Raw genomic sequence first — 19,320 nt, 5'->3', positions numbered from 1 at the left:
ATTATGTTTTGTCTTTGATTTGAAGGAAAATAGGTTTCAACAGAGGAGAAGGAGAAGACAATCTTAGTAGTGTAATTTTGGCCATCTACAAGTCAACTTAGAATCCATGGTTCTCTCCAATAGACATAGGTGATAGTCGTCGGTGAGAAGTCTAAAGAATTGAAGTTTGGGATGAGCTACAAAGCGCAGCTACGATTTGTAGGAACTCTTACAAGTTGTAGAAAGATTTCCATAATTGACATTAAAGTGTTGATTTGCAGATATAAAGTATCAAGGACAAGGCATTGGCACTACATTGAAGAAAAGAGCCAAAAAGTTGGATAAACTATGAAAAAGAGGACTGGATCTCGCAAAGAGGTCCTTGGTGAATCGCCAAGTTGACTCTTTGATTACCAACAATCCATGAAAGATGAGGACAATAGTCAAACAAGATTTACGATCAAACAACCTAAAATACGACTCACCAAAGTCAAAGGCTAGTGCAATCGAGCTCGCAAAAATGTACTAAAAATCTTTACGTAGAAGAACAGACAAAAAGGAGAAAAGACTTGGAAGATGGCGATCCACTAAAATGGTAGACGAGCTTGACTGAGCTCACAAAAATTTTCAACAATTTTTGAGCATTCTGAGAGGAAAAAGGGTAAGGAACAAATCCTAATGGCAACCCGCTAACATGGAAATGTGGCAGCTTTCAAGCTCTCCAAAAGGGAAACCTGACTATTGAAGAGTTGAGCGACTGAAATGGGAGAGTGCTACCCCTTGGCAACTTGTCGACCCCTTTGGTGAGCTCAACTAACATTGTCAAAGTGGTCCAAGCATGGTTTTTCAGCCATATTTTGGGGAAGGTATAAATAGTCTGGAATAAAGATAAATGGGTATCTATACACTACTCTAAACTAGGAGAATAGAACACCCCTACCTATTGGGGTTTTTAGCATTGGACATTTGAAATTGAAGTGTAATTCAGTTGAATCTAATGGAAAATAATTACTTTGGTATAATTCTTTTAAATTTAGCATTTTGTAGCTAAGCTCCATCCTTCTGGGTGGCGGGGTGCTAATGTAGTTTATTTGTAGTTTTTGAACTTGGGTTCTTGTACTAGCTCAATACTTTATTAATTTTATATTGGTTTTATTAATTCAATATGTTTTGATTTATGAATTAAGGTTGCAAACTTAGTTCTAATTTATATCTTCATACTTGCTTGAGAAGGTTATATGAAGTGGGTGAATTAATGAATAGTTATTCATGCATGTCAATTGTCAATTTCTCGAGATAAAGGATATTGTGCTAAGATTTGGGTTAATTTTTGTTAGCATCCATATTTAGGTTTGATAGAGTTTGCATGGAAAGTCGAGTAGTGATTGAAAGATTCTTATCGAATGATTGTTTAATCTAGCCTACTCATACATAATTAACTATATTTAGTTGTATGCTTACCCTCATTTGAACTATGAGTCTAACTATGTACCTACCCTAGAAGTCTTTCCTACACTTGTCAAAACTCCATAATCATTGATCTTGTTAACTATAGATTACTAAACTCTTTTAATTGATAATTGAAACTTATGAATTTATATTATGTCACATTTTCTTTTTTTGGCTCTACAAGAAGCTAGAGCACTTTCGTACTTCTTATTTGAATTCTTTCATTACTGTTCCTTGTGGGATTCGACCCCGACCTTATACGTTAAGTTTATATTGCTAAAGATCGCCTATGCCTTGAATCATAAGAGCTATATTTGAGTGTTATCATCAACCCTCATCTAATAGCTTGAATAGACCAAGGGATAGCTAATCTGGGATCACTAGTAACCGTTAGTAAAGCATACACCCATAGACGGACCAAGCTTCATGATAATAATCACTTATTTAGGGGACTAACCACTTAGGTGAAATTAACTTACTGATCTTGAATGTTACACACTAGACAAGAATTACCAATATAAGGTTCTTTTGAGTTAAGAATTTGTGGAAAACACATATACCCTACTTTTTGTCTGTTATTGAATTCAAACATATTAATTTGTTACTTGGATTCTTGTTACTTGCAATGGTGTAATACCCCTTAAAAACATTGTATATGATGTTTCAATTCTCGATGAAAATAATATTACTTCTGTATTTTGGGCATAACTTTTAATAGGATGGTTCAAATTATATGATTCAAATTCTAAATAACCCCAATATCATTACCTACAACTTTTGTGAAGACCATATTTTAACTTTTAGAGGTTATATAGGTCAAATAAATTAATTATTGCAGGACATGGTGTTGTGATGAAATAGAGTGTTTGTAGGAAAAAAATCATATCTCACAGCACGATGATCCAAATCGATTGATTCTTGAACGACATGAAAGTGGAGTTCTAGAGCAACAATTCATATGAGATACCAAATCCTAATGAGAAAGTTATCTTGTTCAAACGCAGCTCTAAAAAAGGGTATTCCGTTAAAAGAAGGTTCATGTTATACCACGTACTTTTATACCTTGGAAGGTTATTAAGCTTCTTAAGTTTCTTGATAGGCTCTTAAGTTTCTTGAAAGGTTCTTAAGCTTCTTATAAGTCACCATGTGATTTGGATAATCTATAACACTACAAACAACTCTAAGGAAGGGGGAATGTGACACCCCTTAGTAGGGAAGATTGGAAATATGGTTATAAGAATCTAGAAGAAGTTGGAGGCCAAGTAATGAGTCATAGGACTCGACTTACGTACGTAAACTACCAACTTGAAAATCTTATATTCTTAAGCTACTTGAGTTCATACCAAGCTTATGTAGCAAGGATTACATAAGTTTGTAAAGTAAGACGAGATTACGAACCCATATGGAGGAAAAGAAGGTGACACATGACAGCAAAAGGGAGTGCCATGTGGCAGTAGATGGAAGTAATATGTGGCAACAACTGAAGCAAGGGGGTGAGCCCCACATGCCAAGTGGTAGCCCCTAAGTGGAGGAGGTGATGCATTGGCCCACTAAGGGTTTGACACGTGTCACCACTTAGGGGATGACATGTGTCACCCCCTAAGGTATCATATATATATATATATATATATATATATATATATTATGAGTCATTCTTATCTACAACCAAATTCATTCTTATCTACAAACTTCTAGAGAAAAAGAAGAGAAGAGAAACCTTGAGCTAGAGAAAAGAGAGCCATGGGTTGGAGAAAAAAAAGGGTAAGTCCTCCGTTTTCATTCCATGAATTAATTATCTAGGATATACCATGATTATATGAAGGTTTTATTAATGTAAATTTATGATTTAGGTCTGCACCAAAAGGAAAACAAGCAGCCATAAAGTTTTAGTCGCGCTAAAGAAACTTCCGAGGCGAGTTTTGGCGAGTTCGGGCAAGGTAAGGTTTTCCCTTTCAAATTGGAGTTTATGATGATGGATCTATGGCTCTCAAGCCTTCTATATGATGGAGATTAGTAAAGAAATGTGATACTATCTTCCTTTCTTTGGCATGGTCTTTAAGAAATAAATATATGATTTTTATATGCTTCCAAGTAAGTTCCTATTCTTAGAACCACTTGGATGGACAATGTTTTAGATTTCTAGAGGTTCTATTTTGATGCAATCCATAGTAACATTCAAAAGGTACTTGATATGGCGTTTGTTTTGATTTTTGAATGATAACTCATTTTGATTATTCCATCGAGTCTCAAATATGATTTAAATTGCATTTAGTTTCTCACTACTCTACTCGTGGATGCCTTAACTCTTCCTTCACTAAGCCGAGGACAGGATATACATGATGGTACATACTTCTCTGTCTTGTTCTCCATGCCTCAACTTGAGGGGGTAGGTACGCCCTGTACATGGGTTGTGGAGTTATGATGTGACATGTACACATATGTTGATGTCTGGTGATATGATATGATATCATATGGCCATCTGATATGATATGATCTATTATGGAGATATTCCCTACTCTGGAGTATGTTGTGCTGTGGCGCTAGTGATGCGTTTTGTTCACCGGGTCCCCTAATGGGGGCCAGATATGACATATGTTTTTCTGCATGCATTATCTATGTTTGTGATAAGTATTTTGATATTCTGGATATTTTGCTCATTTTTTGTACATTCTATTCTGGTTATGACTTTATTTATTAAAGTCCATGCTTTACATATTTAGTACATTTTCCGTACTGAACCCCTTTCTTCGGGGGCTGCATAACATGCCCGCAGGTACAGACGTTTGAGTTGCTGACCCGCTTGCTTAGGACATCCACTCTACTGTTTGATAGTGCTCCTTTGTCCGGAGACCATATTTTGGTACTGACCTTTCTGTAGCCTATACGTATATGTTGGTCAGGGGTACGACGGGGTCCTGTCCCGTCATATGATTATGCTATCATTCTGTAGAGGTCTGTAGATATGTATTTGTGGGTTCTTTATATGTTTTGGGCTTTTATGTTCCGTGATGGCCTTAACGGCCTTCGTGTGCTACATCTGCTTTTATGTGCTCCTTAGCAACCTCTTTTGATTTCTACATTTGTTTCCTCTGCTAACATGCTAAGTGAGGCTAAGGGTATGTATGGGTGCCTAGCTCGGGCACTAGTCATGGCCTACGAAGTGGGTCGTGACAATTCATCTCACAAATAATGGAAAGATCTAGATACATTTAACATCACTCATGACATCAATAATCCTCCATTAGACATCACCCATGATATCACAATCTTCTATTAAATTTTCATATTTTTCTTTATAATTATTTTAATTAGTTTTAGGTCCCTCCTTCATACCTATAAATACCCACCTTATTTCATTATTTTGTACATCAAGCTTTCTCAAACAACTCTTATCTTTATACACTACTTTACTCATTCGCAAAATATAATTTTAGTTAGTAGTGTAGAAATACTATACATATGATTCATATACTCTAGATTGTATACAAAATACTCTGGCGAGGAGAAAAGACTAGGATTCAAGAGTGTTCATTAAGTCCTTCGATTCTAAGTAACACTTTGGATTCCAGGTATGTCAGGCTTCAATGAGAGTACTTCTTCCACTCTCATGCCTAAAATATTTTGATTATATGATAAATTATATTTATTTTCTTTAAGATTTACTCTAAGATATGTGGGTATTGAATCATGGATCATTTCATCCATGAAGCTCAAATGAAATACCAAAATTTTCTATTTAATTCAAATATGAAACTTTATGGATTTTCATATCATGATTCCAAATGCGTAGATTATTAAGTATTTGAAGTTTAATTACCTATATTATATTATTGTGTGTAAGGCTTCAATGAGAGCAATACTTCCACTCTCATGCCTAAAATATTTTGAGTATATGATAAATTATGTTTATTTTCTTTAAGTTTTACTCTAAGTTATGTGGATGTTTATCCATGGGTTCTTCCACCCATGTAGTCCAAAACTCTTTCAACTAAATCTCTTGATTTCAAGTAATATTTTCTTATGGGTAATTCTTATTTTTACTTAAAAGCATGAATCATGGTTAAACTAATGGTTATTGTTCTATTTTGATGCAACATGATTTCATATGTATGAATTGATGGTTTGCAAGTAATTTTTATATTTATCTCTTTAAAAGTTCTTGAAATTCATGATGGGTTATTTAAAGCATGATTTTTAATAAATGGATTTAAAAGTATTTATGCATATTTATTTACATACATGTTTGCAAGTTGAAGTGATTTGAACTCATCTAGTTTTACTATATTTTCAATCAAGTTTGACTTAAAAACTTTGAATCCAAATTAATATTTATGAAATCAATGTCTATGATAAAAAGAGAGTTATAAAATAAAAAAAATGATGAAATACTATGAATGATGGATTCTTTATACTATGATAATTCATGCATATTTGAATCACCAAATGTTTTAATGAGCTATTCTACCGAATATCATGTTTTGAATTATCAATCTATATGCTATGACTATTTTAGAGTATTAAACTATTCCGTGGGATTGACTTAGCATCAAATGGGTCATTGAGGTGGGATTCAGTAAGGGAATCGTAGTAGCAATCCCTTGTCTCATTAACTATGCGCCAACATAGGAACCCTTGTAGGCTTGGGCTAATGGATCCATGAAAGCCCTTAAAGTTAAAGTTAAAGAAATGAATGAAATTGACGAATTTCTACCCGGCAAGTAGTCTCCCCGACCAATGTAGGGGGTTATGTTGGATTCCATGTAATAGCTCACATGGTATTTAATGTCGATTATTGTCATCTTCCCACAAAATAAATGTTTTAAAGGATATATATATGATTGATTATGCATGTATTACATTATATTTAATATTACATAATTTTTTTAATGTTTTCTCAATATTCATGCATGCTTACATACTTAGTACATTCAAAGTACTAACGCATACTCTTTTGCCTACATAATATCACCATGTAGGGACCATTGCTCCTCCTTGTTCTTCTCCACGTGGCTAGTAGAGATTTTATTTAAAGACTACTTTTGGTAAGTTCCAATGTTTCGGGAACTAAAATTCTTTATCTTTCTAGCTTTTGATATGTTGAGATCTTTGGAAAATTACTATGGCATTTCTTTCTATTATAATTGAGGATGAGCCAGGGATTTATTTTAGCCCTGTTAAATCTAATAGTTAGAGGTATTGTTGGACAAATGTAAGTTGAAGATTTGCTATTGTGATTTTCACTTGTTTATTTATTGTCATTACCTATAAAAGGCTAAAAGAATGCTAAGAGGCTTGTTTGAGGTACTTTTATTTTCCTTATTCACCATATCACATCTAGGCTCTAGGCTTGGGTCGTGACAAACTTGGTATCAGATCCTGAGGTTTTGAATGGTCCTCAGATCCAATATAGCCCGTCAAATAGGATATTTCATGGTTATGAAGTGCACCATAACTATGAATAGGAGACTATGGGACATTTAGGAAAGTTTTCACTTCTTTCAAATTCATGTCATGCCTTATAGTGTCCTATGCTTTCCTCTAACTAATGACTCATTTTGTGTTCTCTAGATAATAACTCATGGAAGAGCACCTCCAAGAGAAAGGGTTGATGATGAGGACCAAGATCCTTCAGTTCATAATGCCCCATATCATGAGGAAGGGGTAACCCATGCCGAGTTTCGCAATATCATTATGTTTTTGACTCAATTCGTAGTCAACCAAGGGCATCAAGGTGTTTCTCCTCCCCAAATGGACAATCCAACCTCTAGGACTTGGGATTTCCATTGGATGAATCTACCCGAGTTCGATGGTTCTAAACTAGATGAGGAACCTATGGAGTTCATTGATAAGGTGTACTAGATTTTGGCTATCATAGGTGTGCCACCCCCACCGAATGAGAAGGATGATCTAGTGGCCTATCAACTCAAAGGTGTGGCTCGAGTATGGTACAAACAATGGGTTGTTGAGATGGATGAAGAAATAGGGCCGATAGAATGGGAAGAGTTCAAAGGTGCCTTCCTAGACAGTTTCTTCCCATTGGAGCTAAGGGAGTCCAAAATCCAAGAGTTCATCAACCTCCATCAAGGGAGTATGAGTGTGAGGGAGTATGCTCTAAAATTCACTAAGTTGTCAAAGTATGTTCCCTTCATGGTCTCCGACCCAAGAGGTAGGATGAAAAAATTTATTTCCAGTATCTCAAGCTTAGTGTCTAAGGAGTGTAAAATGACCATGTTGGTCAAGGAGATGGACATCTCTCGGTTAATGACTTACGCAGAATAAATTGAAGAAGAGAAGTTGAGAGAGAGATCAAGGGGGTTTAAAAAGGCTAGAGTGGATGGTGGAGGGTTTAACCCTCAAAGGTCCAATTATGGTAACAATGGCAAAGGCCAAAGTGGGCAATAGTTTGTGGGATAAGGTTCCACCAATACTCCCCCTCGAAGGTTCAACAAGTACAAGGTTGCTAAACCAATGGTTCCAAGAGAGAATGTTGCTGCTCAAACTTTCCCCGCTTGCAAGAAGTGTGGAAGGACTCACAAAGGGGAATGCCTAGCCGGATCCAACGCATACTTTAAGTGTGTCAAACTGGGCCACCATGATAGGGATTGTAGAGATGGTGGTGGTAGGATTCAAGGACAAATTTCTCATGGTCAACAAGCCTAAGGAGGTGTCCAATGCACCAGCCACTTTTACACCTTGCATGGGAGACGAGTGGTTGAGGACGCACCCAATGTCATTACCGATATGTTAAAGGTCTTTGCTTTTGATGTGTATGCACTATTAGATCCAGGTGAAAATTTATCATTTGTTACTCCATTCTTTGCTAATAGGTTTGATGTGTTATCCAAAATATTATTAGAGCCCAATTTGGTGTCTACCCTCATTGGTGAGTCGGTTATTCCTAGAAATGTCTATAGGGGTTGTACCCTATCTATCTTACATAAAATTATTCCTTGTGATCTCATTGAGCTTGACATGGTAGATTGCGATATCATTCTTGGGATGGATTTATTACATGCATCTTATGCTTCTATAGATTGTTGGATTCATCGAGTCAAGTTCCAATTTCTAAATGAGCCTATTATTGAATGGGAGGGTCTTGATTCGATGGTGAAGGGTAAGTTCATTTCTTATCATAAGGCCCAAAAAATAATTTATAAGGGTTGTATTTACTACATTATGAGAATTAGGGATGTCAACTCCGAAAGTCTTCCTCCTGAGTTGGTTCCCACAGTCAATGAGTTTCTTGATGTCTTTCTCGATGACCTTCTCAATGTATTTCCCAAAAGAGAAATTGATTTTGGTATCGATCTCCTCCCCGATACCCAACCTATCTCTATTCCTCCTTACTAGATGGCCCCAGCAGAATTGAAAAAGTCAAAAGAACAATTAAAGGACTTGTTAGAAAAGGGGTTCATAAGACCAATCATTTCTCCATGGGGTGCTCCCGTGTTATTTATGAGAAAGAAAGATGGGTAGTTGCTTCAAATATGCATAGACTACCAGCAATAAAATAAGATGACCATTAACAACAAGTACCCACTCCTTAGAATAGTTGACTTGATTGATCAATTGTAAGGGGCAAGTCACTTCTCCAAGATTGACCTTCAGTTCGGCTATCACAACTATGTGTGAGGGAGTGTGACATTCCTAAAATGGCTTTCCGAACAAGGTATGGTCACTTTGAGTTTTTGGTGATGAGATTTGGGTTGATGAATGCACCAGCGGCGTTCATAGACTTGATTAATAAGGTGTTCAAACCTTACCTTGATACTTTTGTGGTGGTCTTCATTGATGATATTTTAATTTACTCTTAGGGTGAGGAAGAAGATAAAAATCACTTGAGAGCTGTACTTCAAACGTTGATGGATAGGCAATTGTTTACAAAATTTTATATGTGTGACTTTTGGTTGAAAGAGGTGGCATTTCTTGGTCATGTAGTGTCCGGTGATGGGATCAAGGTTGATCCTATGAAAATAGAAGTAGTTAAGAATTGGCCTAGACCATTGTCTCCTTCAGATATTAGGAGCTTCTTGCGTCTAGCCGGGTATTATAGAAGGTTCGTCAAAGGGTTTTCTTCCATCTTATCTCCTATGATGAAATTAACCCAAAAGAAAGCCAAATTTATATGGACAGATGAGTGTGAGAAGAGTTTCCAGACCTTGAAAGATCGAGTTACCTCCACTCCTATTTTGACTCTACTAGAAGGATTAGAAGGGTTTGTAGTTTATTATGATGCTTCAAAGATTGGTTTAGGTTGTGTATTAATGAAAAATAGCAAGGTCAAAGCCTATGCTTCTAGACGATTAAAGGTGCATCAGCTTAACTACCCTATCCATGACCTTAAATTGGCGATCGTTATTTTTTCTCTAAAGATTTGGAGGCAGGTGCATGTGGATATGTATACCAATCATAAAAGTTTCAATATGTGTTCACCCAAAAGGACCTTAATCTAAGGCAGAGGAGGTGGCTAAAACTCCTTAAGGACTATGACATAATGCACTATCATATAGGTAAAGCCAATGTGGTTGTTGATGCACTTAGTAGAGTGTCTATAGGGAGTGTGGCCCATGTGGATGAAGGGAAGAGAGAGTTGGTGAAAGATGTTCACCAGTTGGCTAGATTAGGGGTGAAGTTGTATGATACTGATGATGGTGGTATGGCTGCTCAAAATAGGTCCGAATCCTCTTTGGTGATGTTAAATCAAAGCAAGATCTTAACCCGATGTTTATCGAGTTAAAGAAGTTGGTGAATGAAAAAAAGATAGAGGTCTTTTTCCAAGGGAGATATGGGGTGCTATACTACCAAGGTCGGCTATGTACTCCATTTATCTCGGTTCAACAAAAATGTATCGAGACTTAAAAGAGTTCTATTGGTGGGGTAGCATAAAGAAGTACATAGCAAGATTTGTGTCCAAATATCCGAATTGCCAACAAGTGAAGGTCAAACATCAAAGGTCGGATGTCCTAGCCCAAGACATTGAAATCCCTACTTGGAAGTGGGAAGATGTGAATATAGATTTTTTAGTGGGTTTGCCTCATACCCTAAATCATCATGATTCGATTTGGGTAATTCTCTAGAAGTTGGCTCACTTTCTACCGGTTAAGACTTCCTATAGTGTCGAAGACTATGCCAAGTTGTATATTCGAGAGTTGGTAAGGTTGCATGGTTTGCCGTTATCCATTATTTCGGATCATGGTACCCAATTCACTTCTCACTTTTGGAGATCATTTCAAAAGTTCTTCTTTACTAAGGTAAACTTGATCACCGCATTCCATCCTTAAATAGATATGCAATCAAAAGGAAAATTCAAACACTAGAGAATTTGTTAAGGGCTTGTGTGTTGGAGTTTAAAGGAAATTGGAATGATTATCTAGTGCTCATCGAGTTTGCCTATAATAATAGTTACCACTCAAGTATTGAGATGGGGCCATTTGAGGCTTTGTATGGGAGATGATGTAGATCCCTGATTGGTTTGTTCAAAGTAGGTGAGATGTCCTTCTTGGGCCCCGACTTGGTACTTGATGCTTTTGAGAAGGTGAAGATCATTAGAGAAAGGTTGAAGACGGCTCAAAGTTGTCAAAAGTGCTATTCCGACACTAGAAGAAGGGATATTGAATTTAATGTAGATGATTGGATGTATCTGAAGATTTCACCCATGAAGGGTTTGGTTCAGTTTGCTAAGAAAGGAAAATTAAGCCCTAGGTATGTAGGGCCTTATAGAATCATGAGAGGTGTTAGCAAGGTTGCACATGAGTTAGAGTTGCCATTGGAAATGATCATGGTTCATCCGGTGTTCCATATGTCTATGTTGATAAAATGTGTGGGTTATCCTAGTTCCAATATTCCTTTAAGAGTAGTGAATGTTGAAAAAAACTAGACCTATGAAGAAGTTTCGATTGAAATTTTGGACTGAAAAGTTAAGAAATTGAGGAACTAAGAAGTTGCATCTGTTAAAGTCCTTTAGAGGAATCAACAAATAGAAAGTGCTACAGGGGAAGCGAAGAAGATATGATTAAGCGATACCCTCATCTTTTTCCCTCTACCCAAACCTAAGGTATTAAATTTTCCTAGCTCAATTACTTGAAATCCTTGCTCAACCTTTCTTGTTATATGCTTGGAAAATTATGAAATATGTTTCGAACAATGTTTTAAATTACACTATTGCATTAATGATGTATTATTGGTTTACACTCTACTCTACTCAAGCTAAGTCTTTCCTCATTCGTGGATGAATGTTCCCAAGGGGGAGATAATATAACACCCACAAAAAACGTTGTATATGATATTCCAATTCCCAATGAAAATGATATTGATTTTGTATTTTGGGCATAATTTTTAATAGGATGGTTCAAATTTCTTAATAACTCCAACATCATTATCTACAACTTTTGTGAGAATATATTTTAATCTTTGGAGGTTAAGTAGGTCAAATAAATTAATTGTTGCAAGATATGGTGTTGTGATGAAATGGAGTGTTTGTAGTAGAAAAATCATATCTCACTGCAAGATGATCCAAATCAGTTGATTCTTGAACTACATGACAGTGAACTTCTAGAGAAACAATTCATATGAGACACCAAATCCCAATGAAGAATTTATCTCGTTCAAATGAAGATCTAAAAAAGGGTATTTCGTTAAAAAAAGATTCATCTCACCAACAATGGAAAAATCTAGATCCATTTTACATCACCCATGACATCAATAGTCCTTCATTTGACATCACTCATGACATCACAATCTTCTATTAAATTTTAAGATTTTTCTTTATAATTATTTTAATTATTGTGAGATCCCTCCTTCACACCTATAAATATCCATCTTATTTCATTACTTTGTTCATCAAACTTTCTCAAGTAACTCTTATCTCTAAACACCCCTTTACTCATTCACAAAATATAGTTTTAGTTCTTAGTAGTGTAGAAATACTACTCTGGTGATTTATATACTTCGGGCAGTACACAAAACGCTCCAGCTAGGAGAAAAGAGTTTTCATTAAGTCCATCGATTCTAAGTAATGCTTCGGATTCCAAATATGTAAGGCTTCAATAAGAGTATTCATTCCACTCTTACGCCTAAAGTATTTTGATTATATGATAAATTATATTTATTTTCTTTAAGATTTACTCTAAGATATGTGGGTATTGAATCATAGATCATTTCATCCATGAAGCTCAAATGAAATACCGAAATTTTCTATTTAATTCAAATATGAAACTTTATGGATTTTCATATCATGATTCCAAATGCATAGATTATTAAGTATTTGAAGTTTAATTACCTATATTATATTATCGTGTGTAAGGCTTCAATGAGTGCAGGTGTTCCACTCTCATGCCTAAAGTATTTTGATTATATCATAAATTATGTTTATTTTCTTTAAATTTTACTCTAAGTTATGTGGATGTTTATCCATGGGTTCTTCCACCCATGTAGTCCAAAACTCTTTCAACTAAATCTCTTGATTTCAAGTAATACTTTCTTATGGGTAATTCTTATTTTTACTTAAAAGCATGAATCATGGCAAAACTAATGGTTATTGTTCTATTTTAATGCAACATGATTTTATATGTATGAATTGATGGTTTACAAGTAATTTCTATATTTATCTCTTTAAAGGTTTTTGAAATTCATGGTGGGTTGTTTAAAGCGTAATTTTTAATTAATGGATTTAAAAGTATTTATGCATATTCATTTATATACATGTTTGCAAGTTCAAGTGATTTGAACCCACCTAGTTTTACTATGTTTTTAATGAAGTTTGACTTAAAAACTTTGAGTCCAAATTAATGTTTATGAAATCAATGTCTATGATAAAAAGAGAGTCTTATAAAATAAAAGAATGATGAAATGCTATGAATGATGGATTCTTTATACTATAAGGATAATTCTTGCATATTTGAATCACCAAATGTTTTAATGAGCTATTCTACTGAATATAATGTTTTGAATTATCAAGCTATATGCTATGACTATTTTGGAGTATTAAACTATTCAGTGGAATTGACTTAGCATCGAATGGATCATTGAGGTGGGAATCGGTAAGAGAATCCTAGTAGCAACCCCTTGTCTCATTAACTATGTGCCAACATAGGAGCCCTTGTAGGCTTAGGCTAATGGATCCATGAAAGCCCTTAAAGTTAAAGTTAAAGTTAAAGAAATGAATGAAGTTGACAGAGTTCTACACGGCAAGTAGTCTCCCCGGCCAATGTAGGGGGTTATGTAGGATTCCATCTAATAGCTCACATGGTCTTAAATATCGATTATTGTCATCTTCCCACAAAATAAATATTTTAAAGGATATATATATGATTGATTATCCATTCATTGCATTATATTTAATATTACATAATTTTTTTAATGTTTCCTAAATGTTCATGCATGCTCACATACTTAGTACATTCAAAGTACTAACGCATACTCTTTTGCCTACATGATATCACCATGTAGGGACCATTGCTCCTCCTTGTTCTCCTCCACGTGGCTAGTTGAAATTCCGTTTGTAGATTACTTTTGGTGAGTTCTAATGTTTTCAGGAACAAAACTTCTTTATCTTTATAGCTTTTGATATGTTGAGATCTTTAGACAATTAATATGGTATTTCTTCCTATTATGACTGAGAATGAGATAGGGACTTATCTTAGCCCTGTTAATTCTAAAATTAGAGGTATTGTTGGATATATGTAAGTGGAAGATTTATTATTATGATTTTCGCTTATTTATTTATTATCATTACCTACGAAAGGCTCAAAAAGTTCTAAGAGGCTTGTTTGAGGTACTTTCAGGTTCCTCATTCGCCATATCACGTCTAGACCCTAGGTTTGGGTTATGACAGATTATTACTGTCATGATCCAAGTTAGACTATAAATGTGATATGATAATTAGAATCTCGAGGGACTCCAACCAAGTCTTTTAGCGTACATAGCATGACATACATAACAATGAAATTAAAGAAAACCTTATATGCAGAAGATAGTCTCAACATAGAAATTTTGATATTAGAGAATTCAAAATATCACATTCGTAATAAATGAAACACACTCTTCTAGTCTAACAATGCCTCTACTGTATAGACAGGGGACATAGGAAAATGCCTATCTTACCTAAAACATAAGAAGTACATAAGTCAAAAAGTAATGAACTGACATAATGTTTATGCCCTCGAAACATGAGGACTCACCAAAATAAGCTAACTCTAAGTAGAATCCTGAACTATCGATGGGAATGAGTAAGAGAGTCATGACCTATATTATAAAATAATATAGGCAAAAGTATGTGTTAGTACATGAAATGTACTAAGTATGTGAGAAATATGCATAACAGTGAAATAAACACATAATAAGCATGAACATGAGCTCATCACCCAAATATCTAGGAAAATGTGAAACATAACAAAAAGTCTTTGAAAATAATAACCAACTCATTGACTAGTCCTCGATAAATGAGGGCGTACCACAAACATCATCGGATAAGAAAGCTTAACTAGCCACGTGGATGAATATGATCTTCAATCTCAACCCCTACATTATGAGACAATGTAGGTAAAAAGTATGCATTAATACATTGGAATGTAATAAGTATGAGGGCATGACATGCATAGTAAATCATGGGATGCAATGGTCAAGTAAAATATATGATAAGATGAGATAAATAAAGTCTCGAGAAAATCCTAATGACCAAAGCATTTGAAAAGCATAATTGAGATCATGAAAATACATATGAGATCGTAAATATATGGGATAGGAACCATAACCAACAATAAGACCATGCGAGCTTTAACATGGAATCCCATTATCTCCCCATACAATGAAGAGAAAGGGGAATCTTCTAGCCAAGGTAGACTCTACCCCGCTAGGTGGGTCATACATATTCTATATATAGATCCAATAGCTAGGCCATGAAGGCAACCTACGATGGCATGTAGTTTAATAGACATGAGGTTGCTACTAGGGCTTTTGGTAGGGCCCCCACCTCAAATACACTCGGTGCTAAGTTAAATCCCACGAAATACATATATAACATAGAAATCATAATGACAAATATCATAGTCATGATCACAGGTTGGAAATCACAGAGTAGCTCATTTTCATAATATACTTGTAATGTGAGAATTATCCTTTCATTATTATAATCATATTTGCATAATTTATATAGTTTGGTCCTAGGTCACCATATGGGACCCTAAGTCACCATACTTCATAACTTACATGAAATTCATACCTTGAACGTATTTCTCTTCAACACAATTCATACTTTAATTTAGAGTAAAACTCAAATGCATAATCAATTTAAATGAGATTCATGATAATACCTTTGAAATCATTAAATAAAAGTCTCATAGAATATAACTTGAAAATTTATAATAATAGTTTATACTTGAAATTAAAGTAAGCCATGAATGCATGATCAATTAACTTGAAAATCATGAAATTGACTTGAAAACATGCAATGATCATATACTTTCTGTCATCCTATACATATTTCATAAAGATAATATCATTTGGAAGTATAATTGAAAGTGCCCATAAATCATATCATGAATCCTAGAGATCAATATAGGAGAATTCATGGAAAAACTCTTCAATTTAATGCAATAACCATCAATTTATATCAAAATAGACTCATAATCATAATTTGAATCATAATTCATGAAATTGGAATAGAGATCATAAAACGCCATACTTTAATTTAATAGAAACTTGACAAATTGTTTGGGCTTCATGGATGAAAGAATCCATGAATAAATACTCACATACCTTGAGTGAGAAAACCAAATAATTTGGAAGAACTTGAGAGTTTTGATGGAGAGCTTGAGTGAATTTCTTTGAAGTCTTCAATGGAGTCCTTGAGAGTCTTTTGTAGAGAGAGAAATATTTGAGTAGGTGAATTGTAGAAGAATGAATGGAATTTGAGGTTTAGGGTAGTTTATAGCGTAGAATTAGGTCCTAAATACATTAAGGTTCATTAAAAACAATTAGAGAAAGTCTAAAGTATACTTACTTAAAAACTAAATTCGAACAAAAACAATCGCCTAAGTCCGCGATGCGAAGGTGTTTCCTGATTGGCCTATTTTGAGCGAATGAGATTTTGGCCTAATTTTCACTCAGAAAAAAACTTCACTAAACGGGAGAAAGTCCGTGATGTGGAGATGCCACGCACTTCACTATTTTGCGCAGTTTCTTCAAAAATCTATCTTTCGATATTCCAGACTTGGATTTGCCAAAAAGATTAAAAATAATATATTACGTGAGAGCCCATTCCCAAGGCATTTTTAAGGTACTTGTGAGCATTTTGAGGAATATTACATCCCTTTCTTGAACTTAGGAGAGAATTAGAGAAGATGATTTGAGTGTTATGAGTGAAAGAGAGGAAATAGGTCTTCTTTACGGGTAAAAATGGTTATGGTGGTAGTTATAGGTGCAAAAATATGTAATTTAGGGATTAAATAAATGGTAAAAATTGAAAATACCCTTCAATTAAAATTGTCAAAGTGACCTTCGGTCCGTAGGTCCTCCTATGGTCTAGCACGACGGTTCATAGAATCCCTTGTCCAAAATAACCCAACTCCTATGAACCATGTCCTACGGGTCGTAGGTTGTTCTACAGATCATATAATACCCTCATAGAACTCATATACCCAAAACAGTAGCTACTGGAATTGCACGTTGACACTACAACTTGGGTCTATAGATCGTTGAATGTATTATAAGTAGTAGACCCTTCTCTTCCTGCCAACTTTCCAAAATCCAAAAATCTTGTATCTGAGTCTCCTCTACGGGTCAACCCTATGGATGATAGAACTTTTTATAGTCCAAAGGACCCTCTCATAGAGTTAGTTGACACTTGGAAAATTTTCCAAAGTCTTAGGGTCTTCCTACGACCCGTACCTACGGAGGTAGTACCTTATAAGGTCCATAGGTTCAACTCGTAGGTCGAATTTTATGCTTAACTAATTGCTCAAACTCCAATTGACTTCTGATGAGACATTTCTATAGCCTGTAGGACTTTCTAAGATCTATACGTTGTCTCATGGGAATTAGCACAAGTAAACGTTTGTGCAACTTTTGTCTTATTCCTACTTTTTAAATTCTAGCGTCTTACACTATCTAACAACCAAACATGAATCAAAAACACATCAACATGCATAAAAACATGCAGTAATCAACCCCAAGCTAAAACATGACATAAAACTATTTTCATGAACATTCATGCATACGAAAACATGAGAGTGACTAAAATGCATGAATTTGAAGGAATGAAAATGAGGAAACTAAAACCTCAAGTTGGAATAGAGGGAAAGAGATGAGGATAATGAGAAATCATATCAGCTTTGGCCTCCCATATATCACCCCGCAACTAGTTGGTCCCTCCAAAGAACTTTCACGGATGCAACTTCTTTGTTTCGCAACTTTCGTACTTGTCGATCTAGAATATCAATCAAAACCTTTTCATAGGATAGACTCTCTTTCACACCAATGTTTTCCAATGGCACAATAGAAGTAGGAGCACTAATACACTTCTTAAATAAAGAGACATGTAACATCGGATGCACCGATGCCAATTGTGAAAGTAAATCCAACTTATAAGCTACTTTGCCAAACTGCCCTTAAAATATGTTATGGGCCTACGTAACGGGGAATAATCTTCCCTTTCTTACCAAAATGCATCACAACCTTTGTAGGTGAGATTTTTAAGTAAACCCAATAATCATTGTCAAACTCAAGCTCTCTTCTTCTCACAACTGAATAGGACTTTTGTCGGCTTTGGCAGTCTTCAATCTCTCCCTAATGAGTTAAACCTTCTCCATAGCTTCACAAACCAACTTCGGCCCTATCAAAATGACCTCACCAACCTTGAACCATCGAATAGATTATGTACACCTCCTACCATAAATACCTCAGAAGGAGCCATTTGTATACTCAAATGATAATTGTTGTTATAGACAAACTCAATCAATGGAAAATGGTTATACCAATTATCATTGAAGTCAATCATATAAGACCTCAACATATCTTCCAAAGTTTGAATAGTCCTTCAGCTTGACTATCGATCTGAGGTTGAAAAGTTGTGCAAAGCTTAACTTGAGTACCAAGCCCCTTTTTAAAAGATCTCCAAAATTGAGAAGTAAACTGAGTACCTCGTCCAAGATAATAGACTATGGAACCCCATGGAGCTTAACTGAAAACGTTCAATACACCCTTACGAATCGAAGTGTAGGAGGTGGTTGAAAATATAAACCCAACGTAGACTTGCAGTCGAATCCCACAAAGAACAATATGTAGGAAATTGAAGAAATAAAGAATTACAAGCTACTAGTTTAAATCCAAATAAATAATACAATTATAATAGAATTTTTTTCAGTAATAATTTAGGATAGGGGAATAGAAAAAAAACCAAGAAGCAAAGCTTTTTCAAGCAAGGATACCAATGGAAATTGGGAATGGTATATCAATCAACACCTATACGATCCATTGCATACTAGTTTCATACAATCTCAATTAATCATGGGTAATATCATATATGCCTAGAATCTAAATCATCCACCTATTTCTCTCAAATATAGGCAAATATTTCTCAACTTGTTATTTCGAACTTAATTGAGTAACAACATAATTAAATCAACTATAGGCAATGCATGGATTCACTATTTCTAGCTGTAATCCGATATATGAGTGGCTACACATCAAATTATGCACCAATAAACTTTTCGCGGCCTCAATTGACTCATTCAAGCTCAATCTAAGTCAATGGGCAAGTCCAATAAGTAATCAATTCCATAGGAAATCAATTAAAACTTGAAATTGATTAGATTATTGATGACATAATTCATAAATGAGAAAATATTCAACTAATTACAAAAGCACACGTTGAAAATCAATAACCCACTAACTGTT

Source organism: Solanum dulcamara, chromosome 2 (genome assembly GCF_947179165.1).
Source record: "Solanum dulcamara chromosome 2, daSolDulc1.2, whole genome shotgun sequence".
Classification (NCBI taxonomy): domain Eukaryota; kingdom Viridiplantae; phylum Streptophyta; class Magnoliopsida; order Solanales; family Solanaceae; genus Solanum; species Solanum dulcamara.
The sequence above is the reverse complement of the archived record's forward strand: the minus strand, read 5'-3'. Positions refer to the sequence as shown.